The sequence below is a fragment of the Scyliorhinus torazame genome, chromosome 9 (assembly GCF_047496885.1).
Source record: "Scyliorhinus torazame isolate Kashiwa2021f chromosome 9, sScyTor2.1, whole genome shotgun sequence".
Taxonomy (NCBI): domain Eukaryota; kingdom Metazoa; phylum Chordata; class Chondrichthyes; order Carcharhiniformes; family Scyliorhinidae; genus Scyliorhinus; species Scyliorhinus torazame.
In genome coordinates, this window is record NC_092715.1 from 161,213,106 (window position 1) to 161,225,199 (window position 12,094).

General features: G+C 46.7%; 1 protein-coding gene across 10 annotated transcripts in view; it reads right to left on the reverse strand.

Annotated features, from left to right (window-relative positions):
* The window catches only part of agtpbp1 (ATP/GTP binding carboxypeptidase 1), a 462,243-nt gene that overhangs the window by 132,420 nt on the left and 317,729 nt on the right, over nt 1-12,094 (reverse strand). The window lies entirely within an intron of this gene.

Consider the following 12,094-nt stretch of genomic DNA (forward strand, 5'->3'; position numbering starts at 1 on the left):
TGGGTGGCCCCTGGACAAAGGGGAACCCCAGAGCACAGGGGCCCAGCCTCATGGTCAGCCGGTGACCGCAACCATTTTGGATGGCCCCCTAACAAAAGGTAAACCTCAGTGCAAGGTCATACCCACAAGCTAAACATGGTTGATCCCGCCGGAGAGGAGGGACGGGATGGGGGGGGGGGACAGAACCCCCCTATAAGAATAGTCACCTGGAACGTCAGGGAACTCAACGGCCCAGTGAAAAGATCCAGAGTCTTTGCCCAGCTGAAAAGCATGAGAGTCGACATAGTCTAATGGCAGCACGGTGGCACAATGAGCAGCAAGTGCCACAGTGGTTAGCACTGCTGCCTCACCAACGCCAGAGATCCGGGTTCAATTCTGGCCTTGGGTGACTGTCTGTGTGGAGTTGGCAATTTCTCTCAGTGTCTGTGTTGGTTTCCCCAAGTTTCCTCCCACAGTCCAAAGATGTGCAGGTTAGGTTGATTGGCCATGCTAAATTGCCCTTTCGTATCCAACGATGTGCAGGTTAGGTGGGGTTATGGGCTTACAAGGGTAGGGTGGGGAGTGGGCCTAGGTAGGGTGCGCTTTCAGAGCGTCGGTGCAGACTGGATGGGCCGAATGGCCTACTTGTGCGCTTTACAAATTCTATGGTTCTCCTCCAAGTGACACACCTGAGGGAGAAGGACAGACTGTGGGTAAGGAAGATCTTGTGGGTTAGATGTAACATTCATGCTACGGGACAAGAGCTAAGGGGGGGGGGGAGAGGGGTAGACATACTGCTCAACAAGAGGATGGTGTTTACGACGACAAAGATGGTTATGGGCCCAGGGGAGTGGTAGGTCATGCTCAGCGATGTCTTGGAAGTGGTCCTTGTTAACGTGTATGCTCCCAATTGGACGGCACAGAGTTTGTAAAGAAGACTATGGCGGACCCCCCGACATAGACACACACTGATTCATCATGGGAGGGGACTTGAACTGTGTGCAGGATCCAGGGACAGACAGGGCGAACCTCAAAACAGGGAAGACCTCTAACATGGAGAAATAATGTGGAGATGCCGGCGTTGGACTGGGGTGAGCACAGTAAGAAGTCTGACAACACCAGGTTAAAGTCCAACAGGTTTGTTTCAAATCACTAGCTTTCGGAGAGCTGCTCCTTCCTCAGGTGAATGAAGAGGTAGGTTCCAGAAACATTTATACAGACAAAGTCAAAGATGCAAGACGATACTTTGAATGCGAGCATTAGCAGGTAATTAAGTCTTTACAGAGCCAGAGAGAGGGGTAACCCCAGGTTAAAGAGGTGTGAATTGTCTCAAGCTAGGACAGTTGGTAGTATTTCGCAAGCCCAGGCCAGATGGTGGGGGGTGAATGTAATGCGACATGAATCCAAAGTCCCGGTTAAGGCCGCACTCATGTGTGCGGAACTTGGCTATCAGTTTCTGCTCGGCGTTTCTGCGTTGTCACGCATCCTGAAGGCTGCCTTGGAGAACGCTTACCCGAAGATCAGAGGCTGAATGCCCTTGACTGCTGAAGTGTTCCCCGACTGGAAGGGAACATTCCTGCCTGGCGATTGTCAGGCGATGTCCGCTCATCCGTTGTCGCAGCGCTGCATGGTATCGCCAATGTACCACGCTTTGGGACATCCTTTTCTGCAGCTTTTGAGGTAGACAACGTTGGCCAAGTCGGATGAGTATGTACCACGTTCCTGGTGGGTGGTGTTCTCACGTGCAATGGTGGTACCCATGTCGATGATCTGGCATGTCTTGCAGAGATTGCCATGGCATGGTTATGTGGTGTCGTGGTCACTGTTCTGAAGGCTGGGTAGTTTGCTGCAAACAATGGTTTGTTTGAGGTTGCGCGGTTGTTTGAAGGCAAGTAGTGGGGGTGTGGGCTTGACCTTGGCAAGATGTTCGTCTTCATCGTTGACGTGTTGAAGGCTGCGAAGATGATGTCGTAGTTTCTCCACTCTGGGGAAGTACTGGACGATGAAGGGTACTCTGTCGGTTGTGTCCGCTGAGGTGGTAGGAGCGATTTGTTGCTGTGGAACGTTGGAACTGTCGATCGATGAGTCAAGCGCCATATCCTGTTCGTATGAGGGCATCTTTCAGCGTCTGTAGAGCTTTATGCTCCTCCTTGTCGGAGCAGATCCTGTGTATACGGAGGGCTTGTCCATAGGGGATGGCTTCTTTAATGTGTTTAGGGTGGAAGCTGGACAAGTGGAGCATTGTGAGGTTATCCGTGGGCTTGCGGTAAAGCAAAGTGCTGAGGTGGCCGTCCTTGATGGAGACGAGTGTGTCCAAGAATGCAACTGATCTGGGAGAGTAGTCCATGGTGAGTCTGATGCTGGGATGGAACTTATTGATGTCATTGTGTAGTCATTTCAGTGATCCTTCGCCGTGGGTGCAAAGGGGTCCATATTGACTTTGTCTATATAAATGTTTCTGGAACCTACCTCTTCATTCACCCGAGGAAGGAGCAGTGCTCCGAAAGCTAGTGATTTGAAACAAACCTGTTGGGCTTTAACCTGGTGTCGTCAGACTTCTTACTATGGAGAAATAAATCAGCTTAATAGGCGGCATGGTAGAACAGTGGTTAGCACAGTTGCTTCTCAACTCCAGGGTCCCAGGTTTGAATCCCGGCATGGGTCACCGTCTGTGTGGAGTTTGCACGTTCGCCCCGTGTCTGCGTGGGTTCCTCCGGGGATATGGTGGAGGTGTGTGCTTAGGTAGGGTGCTCTTTCGAAGGGCCGGTGCAGACTCGATCGGCCAAATGACCCCCTTCTGTCCTGTAAATTCTATGATTCTATTCAAGGAATAGATGGGGGCTGTTGACCCATGGAGGCTCACACACCCAGTTGGGGTTGGGGTCTCTATTTTCTCCCAAGTACATAAGGTATATACATGCATTGACGCCTTTGTAGTGGACAAAATGATGTTTGCAGAAACAGCAAGAGCGGGACACTCCTTGTGATCTCCGACCATGTTCCACACTAGAGGGACACGAGGTTGGACATAGCCCTCCTTGCCGACAAGGTTTTCTGCGAGACAATATCAGAAGCTATCGACAGGTATATTAACAATAATGAGAATGGGGAGGTCTCACCCTCCAGGCTCTGGGAGGCATTGAAGGCTGTGATCAGGGGTGAGATTGTTGCCTATAGGGCAGCTAGGCGACAGCTAGTCAACTCGATACTGGAGACAGACCGACCAAACTCCACTGCACCGACTGTGGAACTTCTGGCAGGGAGGGGAAAACTACAAATGGACTTTAACCTGCTTTCCAGCAGGAAAGCAGTGCAACAACTCCGCCAGGCAAAGGGGACCTTCTACGAACGCGGAGACAAAGCTAACTGCCTGCTGGCTCACCAGCTGACAAAAGCCGGCAGCCACGAGGGAAATAGCACAGATTAGGGACAACAAAGGCAGACTGGCAGCAGATACATTTGAGGTCTTTACTGGGAGCTATACACCTCCTAGAGCCTCCGAGGGAGACTTGAGGATGAGGCAGTTCCTTGATGGATTGGACATGCCAGTCGCAGGGGAGTATAGGATATGGGGGCTAGAAACACCATTAGAACTGAAAGATGTCATGGAGAGCATCAACTCCATGCAGGTGGGGAAGGCGCCAAGGCCAGATAGATTCCCAGCAGACTTCAGTAAAAAATTTGCAAAAGCACTGGACCCACACCTGCGGGAGATGTTCACAGACTCGCTAGCAAGGGGCACCTTACCTCCAACACTAACAAAAGACTTAATCTCGCTGATACCCAAGAAAGACAAAGACTCATCTTGCTACTCCATGTAGACGCAAAAATACTGGCCAAAATCCTAGCCAGGCGACTGGAGAACTGTGAACCAGAGGTGGTTGCAGAGGACCAGATGGGTTTTGTATAGGGTAGGCAGCTAATGTTGAACATCAGGTGCCTGCTAAATGTGATAATGACCCCATCCGGGGAGAGAACACCAGAGGTGATTATCTCCCTGGACGTAGAAAAGGCCTTCAACAGAGTCAAGTGGAAGTACCTCATGGAGGTAGTAGAGCAGTTCAGGCTTGGAGCAAGGTTAACATCATGGATGAAATGTCTGTACAGCACACCCATGGCGAGCGTGCAGACTAACACCACCAGCTCTAAGTACTTCCAATTGCACAGAGGCACAAGGCAGGGACACAGACCCACGACTGGACGCCGATCCACAAATGGAATCTGGCAAGTCTGGTGGAGGAAGTAAAAAGGACCTGCAGAGGTGGGACACGCTATTGGAGGAAGTTCCTGCGGGGGACACTGACAGTTAGTGACTTCGACATGGACAATAGACTGACAACGCTAGAAGAACTGATGGAGAGGCTTCAACTGACCAGGGGGAACGAGTTACGACACATGCGAGTTAAACATTTTCTCCGTAGGGAAACAACGACATACCCACTGACACTGGGACATGAACTGATGCTGGCATATGCATTATTAGAAGAACAGTTGGCCGGGGGCAACTTGGGGCGGGGGGTGGGGGAACTGTGGAAACTTCTATGGGTGACTGTTGGGAAAGGCACACATTCCACTTGACGAGACAAGAGAAAAGTAGGATGAAGAGCTAAGGATTGGATTGGATTATTGTCACGTGTACCGAGATACAGTGAAAAGTATTTTTCTGCGAGCAGCTCAACAGATCATTAAGTACATGAAAAGAAAAGAAAAAGAAAATACATAATAGGGCAACACAAGGTACACAATGTAACTACATAAACACCGGCATCGGGTGAAGCATACAGGGGTGTAGTGTTAATCAGGTCAATCCATAAGAGGTCCGTTTAGGACTCTGGCAACAGTGGGGGAAAAGTTGTTTTGGGGTCTGTTCCTGCGCGTTTTCAGGCTTTTGTATCTCCTGCCCGATGGAAGAAGTTGGAAGAGTGAGTAAACTAGGTGGGAGGGATCTTTGATTATGCTGCCCGCTTTCCCCAGGTAGCGGGAGGTGTAGATGGAGTCAATGGATGGGAGGCAGGTTCATGTGATGGACGGGGCTGTGTTCACGACTCATGTAGTTTCTTGCGGTCCTGGGCCGAGCTGTTGCCATACCAGGCTGTGATGCAGCAGATAGGATGCTTTCTATGGTGCATTTGTAAAAGTTGGTAAGAGTTAATGTGGACATGCCGAATTTCCTTAGTTTCCTGAGGAAGTATAGGCGCTGTTGTGCTTTCTTGGTGGTAGCGTCGACGTGGGTGGCCCAGGACAGATTTTTGGTGATTTGTACCCCTAGGAATTTGAAGCTGGATTGAAATAGAGTGGAGACTCTGGAGCAAAGCACTGAACAGGGTCAACGCCACCTCCACATGTGCAAGGTTAAGCCTAATGCAGCTGAAAATGGTGCACAGGCCACACCCAATTAGAACCCAAATGAGCAGGTTTTTCTCAGAGATGAAGGATAAATGTGAACGGTGCCAAGGAGGCCCAGCCAACCACACCCACATGTTCTGGCATGCCCCAGACTTGTTGGGTTCTGGACAATCTTCTTCATGCCAATGTCCAAGGTTGTGGAGGTGAGGTGGAGCTGTGCCCAAAAATAACATTCTTCAGGGTATCAGACCAGCCAGAACTTTTTATGGGGAGGGGGGCTGATGCGCTAGCCTTTTCCTCCCTAATCGTCCGCCAAAGAATTCTGCTCGGCTGGCGATCAATAGCACCACCCAAAGCTGCAGACTGGATGGCCGACCTGTCAGAATTTCTCCAACTGGAGAAAATCAAATTCACCATCCGGGGATCAGATGAGGGCTTTCTCAAGACGTGGAGGCTATTCACCAACGTATTCCATGAGCTGCTTGTAGCCAACAGAGCATAGGGAGGGGCAACAGAGAGACACAAACACCAATGAAAGGAGAGGGGGCGGAGAAATAAAATAGGGAGGCAGATACGCCGATCACATGCTGTGCGGGGGGGGGGGGGGGGGGGGGGGGGGGGAAGAGGGGGAAGAGAGAGAGAGAGAGAGAGAGAGAGAGACACACACGACGGCGGGACACCAGACACCCCTAGACCGAAAGTTTGTAAATACGGGCAGCCGACTAGGATTGATTTATCTCTATGTAATATGTGTGTCACTATACGATCTTGCTATGTATGATAATGAAGAATCAATAAAGAAAACATTCTGGATAATAAAACAAAGGGAAGGGGGATAAGGGGGTTATTTCTAATGTTTGGCTTTTGTAAATTGTATTTGATTTGTTCAGATTTGTTTGTTTTGTATTGTATGCAAAGAAAAACTCTAATAAAAACATTTTTAAAAAAAAGTTTCTCCAATGGTTTCTAAAGTCTGTAACAGTGTAAGATCATAACAGCCTAAGTGGAGCAGTGTGGTCCTATCTATTGGCTCAAATGCACCATGATCTGGGCTTTCTCTCTCTCTCTCAATGTGCCCAAAGACTTTCTAGTCATTTTCATTAAAGTCCATTTTGGTCCATCCTAGGGGACATTTCTAATATTGGTATCTTTGCCACCAAACAAAGATTTTTCCTGGAATGTTACCCTGGAATCCCCCTAATCAATTCAGCACAAATGTACCCTCCCCAATTCATATTTTAAATATTTTACATATATTAGGTACCAGAGTTGGTAGGAGATTGTCTCTAGATTATTTGCTTGTTTGCCAATTATTCCTCCAGGATATCAACAAGTCACCTTAATTTTAACAATTTTATCAACAACTTTACCAGGAATGCACTCACAAAAGGTCAACTATCACTTTTCAGACTATCCTCTCATACAGCAGAAGTCACATCTTCACAGATGATTGCTGTGCTCACAACTATTCAAGACTCCGGAGGTACAAAAGCAGACCGAGCTAGCGTGTGACAAGACCAGGTCAACCAACATTCAGGCTTGGGATAAGTAACAAGTAAAACCACACAAGTGCTAGGCAATGACCATCTGCAAGAAGTGAATCAAATCTTCTCTCCCTGACACTCACTGGCCAAATCTCTCATTATCAAAACCCTGGGCTGAGTGGGTTACTAGCGATCAGAAATTTAACTAACCAGCCACACAAATACTGTGGCTACGTGAGCAGATCAGACTTTGCAAAGCCTGTCCTCCATTTAGAAGGCACAAGTCAGGAGCATAATAGAATATTCTCCACTTGAATTCTGGGTAAAGCAGGCAGCCTGATTGGCACCCCATCTACAAGTTAAACATTTACCCCCTCCACCACCAGCACCAATGTTAGTAATTAACACTACGCCCCTGTATGCTTCACCTGATGCCGGTGTTTATGTAGTTACATTGTGTTGCCCTATTATGTATTTCAAACTCAGTAGACATATGGGAACACCACTATCTTCAAGCTCCCCTCCAAGTCGCACACCATCCTGACTTGGAACTATATTGCCATTCATTTCCTACTGCTAGGCCAAATTCCCTTCCTAATAGTACCATGGCTATACCACATGGACTGCAGCAGTTCAAAAAGGTGGCTCATCAGCACTTTCTCAAAGATTATTAGGGATGGGCAATAAATGCTGGCCTTGTCTGCAACAGCCACATGCCATGAACAAATATATAAAGGAAAGGGCTGGGCAATAAATGTGGCTTTGCAGGATTCACCCAAAACTCAGCTTCTTTAAATATATAAAAAGGAAGAGAGAAGTCAAAGTTAACCTAGGCCCCTTAGAAAATGAATGTGGGGAGATAGTTATGGGGAACATGGAAATGGCAGATGAGTTAAACATATATTTTGCATCAGTCTTTATGGTGGAAGATACCTCGAACATTCCATTAATGCTACAGAATACAGGGGAGGAATTAAATGGGGCTGGTTTAGCACAGTGGACTAAACAACTGGCTTGTAATGCAGAACAATACCAGCAGCGCGGGTTCAATTCCCGTAGCGGCCTCCCCGAACAGGCACCGGAATGTGGTGACTAGGGACTTTTCACAGTAACTTCATTGAAGCCTACTTGTGACAATAAGCGATTATTATTATTATTATTATTAAATGCCATCACCATCACTACAGAAGTAGCATTAAACAAACTATTGGGGCTAAAGGCAGATAAATCCTCAGACCCTGATGGCTTGCATCCTAGGATCCCAAAAGAGTAGCTACAGAGATAGTGGATGCATTGGTTATAATTTTCCAAAAATCTTTGGATTCTGGAAAAGTGCTGGAGGATTGGAAAACTGCCAACGTGACACCCCTATTCAAAAAGGGGGAAGGCAAAAAGCTGGTAACTATAGGCCGATTAGCCAAACATCTACTGTGAGAAAAATGTTGGAATCAATTATTAAGTAATAGCAGCACATTTGGAAAATCATAATCTAATCAAGCAGAGTCAGCAAGGCTTCATGAAAGGAAAATAGTGTTGGACTATTTTATTAAGAGTTTTTCAAGGAAGTCTCAACCAGGTGGACAGAGGGGGACCAGTAGATGTGTTGTATTGGACTTGCAGAAGGCATTCGACAAGGTACCTCACAAACGTTAAGGTAAGACCCCATGGTGTTGGAGGTAGGAAACTGGCATGATTGACTAATGGGCAGGAAACAGCGAGTGGGATAAAGGGTTCTTTTTCAGGTCAACAACCAGTGGGGTTCCACAGGGATCAGTGCTGTGACCGCAACTGTTCACAATATATATTAACGTCTTGGAAGAAGGAAGCGAATGTATAGTCAAATTTGCTGACAACACAAAAATAGATGGAGGGGCAAGTTGCGAGAGGGATATAAACTGTTTGCAAAGCGATATTGATAGGTTAAGTAAGTGGGCAAAATGTTGGCAAATGAAGTATAATGTGGAAAAATCTGACGTTGTTCATTTTGGAAGGGAAAAGTCAGGGGAGGAGGTGAGTGTAGTGGCCATCACCAAGGAGAAGGTGCTGGGGAAACTGAAAGGTCTGAAGGTGGATAAATCACCTGGACCAGATGGACTCGACCCCGGGGTTCTGAAGAGGATAGCTGAGGAGATTGTAGAAGCCTTGGTGGTGGTCTTTCTGGAATCACTGGAGGCAGGGAGGGCCCCTGAGGATTGGAAAATGGCTAATGTAACACCCCTGTTTAAGAAGGGAGGGAGGCAGAAGACAGGAAATTATAGGCCGGTTAGCCTGACCTCGGTTGTTGATAACACTTTAGAATCCATTATTAAAGATGAAATTGCGGAGTACTTAGAAATGCATTGTAATATAGAAGTGAATCACACCTCGCCAAGGGGAGGTCATGCCTGAAAAATCTGTTCTAATTCTTTGTGGAGGTAACAAGGATGTTAGACAAATGAAAACCAGTGGACGTGATCTATTTGGATTTCCAGAAGGCCTTTGACAAGGTGCCATACATGATGCTGCTGAATGAGATAAGAGCCCATGGTGTTAGGGGCAGGTTACAGGCATGGATAGAGGATTGGCTGACTGGCAGAGGCAGAGAATGGGGATAAAGGGGTCCTTTTCAGGATGGTAGCCAGTGACTGGTGGTATTGCGCAGGGGTCAGTGTTGGGACCACAACTATTCACGATATGCATTAGTGATCTGAAAGAAGGAACTGAGGGCATTGTTATTAAGTTTGCAGATGATACAAAGATATCTAGAGGGACAGGTAGTGTTGAGGAGGCTGGGAGGCTGTAGAAGGATCTGGACTGGCTAAGAGAGTGGGCAAAGAAGTGGCAGATTGAATACAATGTGAAAGAGTGTGAGCTATTGCACTTTGGTAGAAAGAATAGAGGCATAGACGATTTCCTAAATGGGAATAGTCTTCGGAAATCAGAAGCACAAAGGGACCTTGGAACCCTAATTCAGGATTATCTCAAGGTTAACATGCAGGTTTAGTTGGCAGTTAGGAAGACAAATGCAATGTTAGCATTCATGTCAAGAGGGCTAGAATTTTTAGTTTCGAGCAGGAAGCTAACAAACCATTGTCAACTGCCCCAACAGCCTCCGACACACCCACACCTACCGCCACAGCCTTAGAAGTCAGATTGGTTTCCTGAAAGTAATTGCTATTTTTCTAGCATCGAGCCTGATCTGCTGATTTATTCTTAGATTTGCCCACTCTGCCCTTTCTATCATGGTCAATTGATTATTTCCCATATCAGTACCTTTCTCTTGCCTTGTCTCTACTCTTTGGTATACCACATTTTCCCAAATTTGATCCCATGCTCCCACTATTTAATACAAATCTCTCCCTACTTCCCTAGTTATATGGCTTGCTGGAACATCAGCCCCAGCACGGTTCAGAGATACACTTATAAACTGACCCAATGGCACGGGTCCCATGGTGCCAGTGCCATATGAACCAGAACCCACTTCTCCCACACCAGTCTTTGAGTCATGCAATCATTTCTCTAATCTTATTTGTCCTGTGCCAATTTACACATGGCTCAGGTAATAACCCAGAAATTATTACCTTTGAGGTCCAGATTCTTAATTCGGTGCCTGGCTCCTCATATGGAAGCTCGTTCCTCATCCTGCCTATGTCCTTAGTACCCAGATGGACCACAGCCACTGGATCCTCCCCATCCCACTGCAAATTCCTCTCCAGCCCTGAGAAGATGTCAAAAATCATGACACCTGACAGGCAACACAATAGTCTTGACTCTCACTCTTTGCTACAAGAGCAATGTCAATACCCCTCACTATAATGTCCGCTACTACCACTACATTTTTATGTGCTCCCCCCACTTGAATCCTGTACCACAGTGCCATGGTCAGTCAACTCATCTATCCTGCAGCCCCTACTCTCATTTAAACAATTGGAAAGAACCTCAAGTCATTGACACTCCTGCCCTTTGGGTCCCCTTACCTGCCTCAGCTGCAGTCACACGCTCCTGTCCCTGACCACTCGCAGAAGACCCTATCCTAAGGGGTGTGACTGCCTCCTGAAAGAAAGCATCCAGGAAACTTGCAGTTTATGCAGCTCAGCCTCTTGAAAAAGTTAGAAAAAACAGAGTACCTCCCTCCCCATCTTACCGAACTTCCTCTGGTCACCAAACATCCATACTCTGCTTAAAGTCACACTGGGGAAGTTTGACTCAGGGTAAATGCTGAGAGGATGTTTCCCTTTGTCGGAGAATCGAGAACTAGGGGACACAGTTACAAAATAAAGTGTTTCCCATTTAAAATTGAGATGAAGAGGAATGTCTTCTCTCAAAGGGTTCTTAAGCTTTGGAATTCCCCAAAGAGCAGTGGAGGCAGGGTTATTGAAAATACTCAAGACTGAGCAAACAGATTTTTGATCTACAAGGGAGTCAAGGGTTATGGAAGCAGACAGGAATGTGGAGTCATCACAAGCAAAGCTGCCATGAGCTTACTGAATGGCAGGGAAGGCTCAAGGGACCAAATGGACTACTCCTGCTTCCACTTGTTTCTAATGCCTACGATATGAATCTGTTATGAAACAACTTTCACCTAGTGTGGTTACAAACTGCTGCAGTAAACCAGACACTGGGATTAAGTAAGCCTCTTTGTAATATTCAAAGTTTGTTTTTCTCAAGCTACGCTAGATTTATTAAATGATTTAAAACACCAGCCTGTTTTTTGATTAAAAACACAATTTCTAATTCAAAAATATTTATTTAATTTACAACGGTAAGTACTGGCATTGAAGTCATGGTTCATTCCTGGGCTGCAAAGAGCACGAAAATAATTGCGCGGTCAAGCACATTCAAGATTGAATTTACTAATGGAATTGCAAGGTGTTGTGAAACTGTAACAAAAAAAGATGGAACTGGAACTAAACCTTTTGGTGAAAAACTCTCTTTTTGACGCAATGTAACCCACCTCAATTTAGTGAATCTCACGTGTTCTTTCTTGCCTTCAGTAACTTACCGAGTGAAAGCTTGCTACTTGTATGTGGCTTCATTACTCACTGAGAGTCCTTTAGACTTCCAGGAGATCGAGACATAGGGCACAGGATTTCAGGAGAGGTTTTCTCTGTAAAAACCTGCTTAGCTGAAACTGAAGAGCAGATCCTCAGGCACGAAATTCAGAACCTGGGTCCAAAATCTAGTGTGCCAGTGCACAACTGAGGTGCAGGGGGCCCATTCCTTAAAGTGGCATTGCAGATTTGAGCCTTGAAAGGGAGGACATTTAAGAGGTAGCTTGCATGGAAAGAGATAGTGCCAGCATGGGA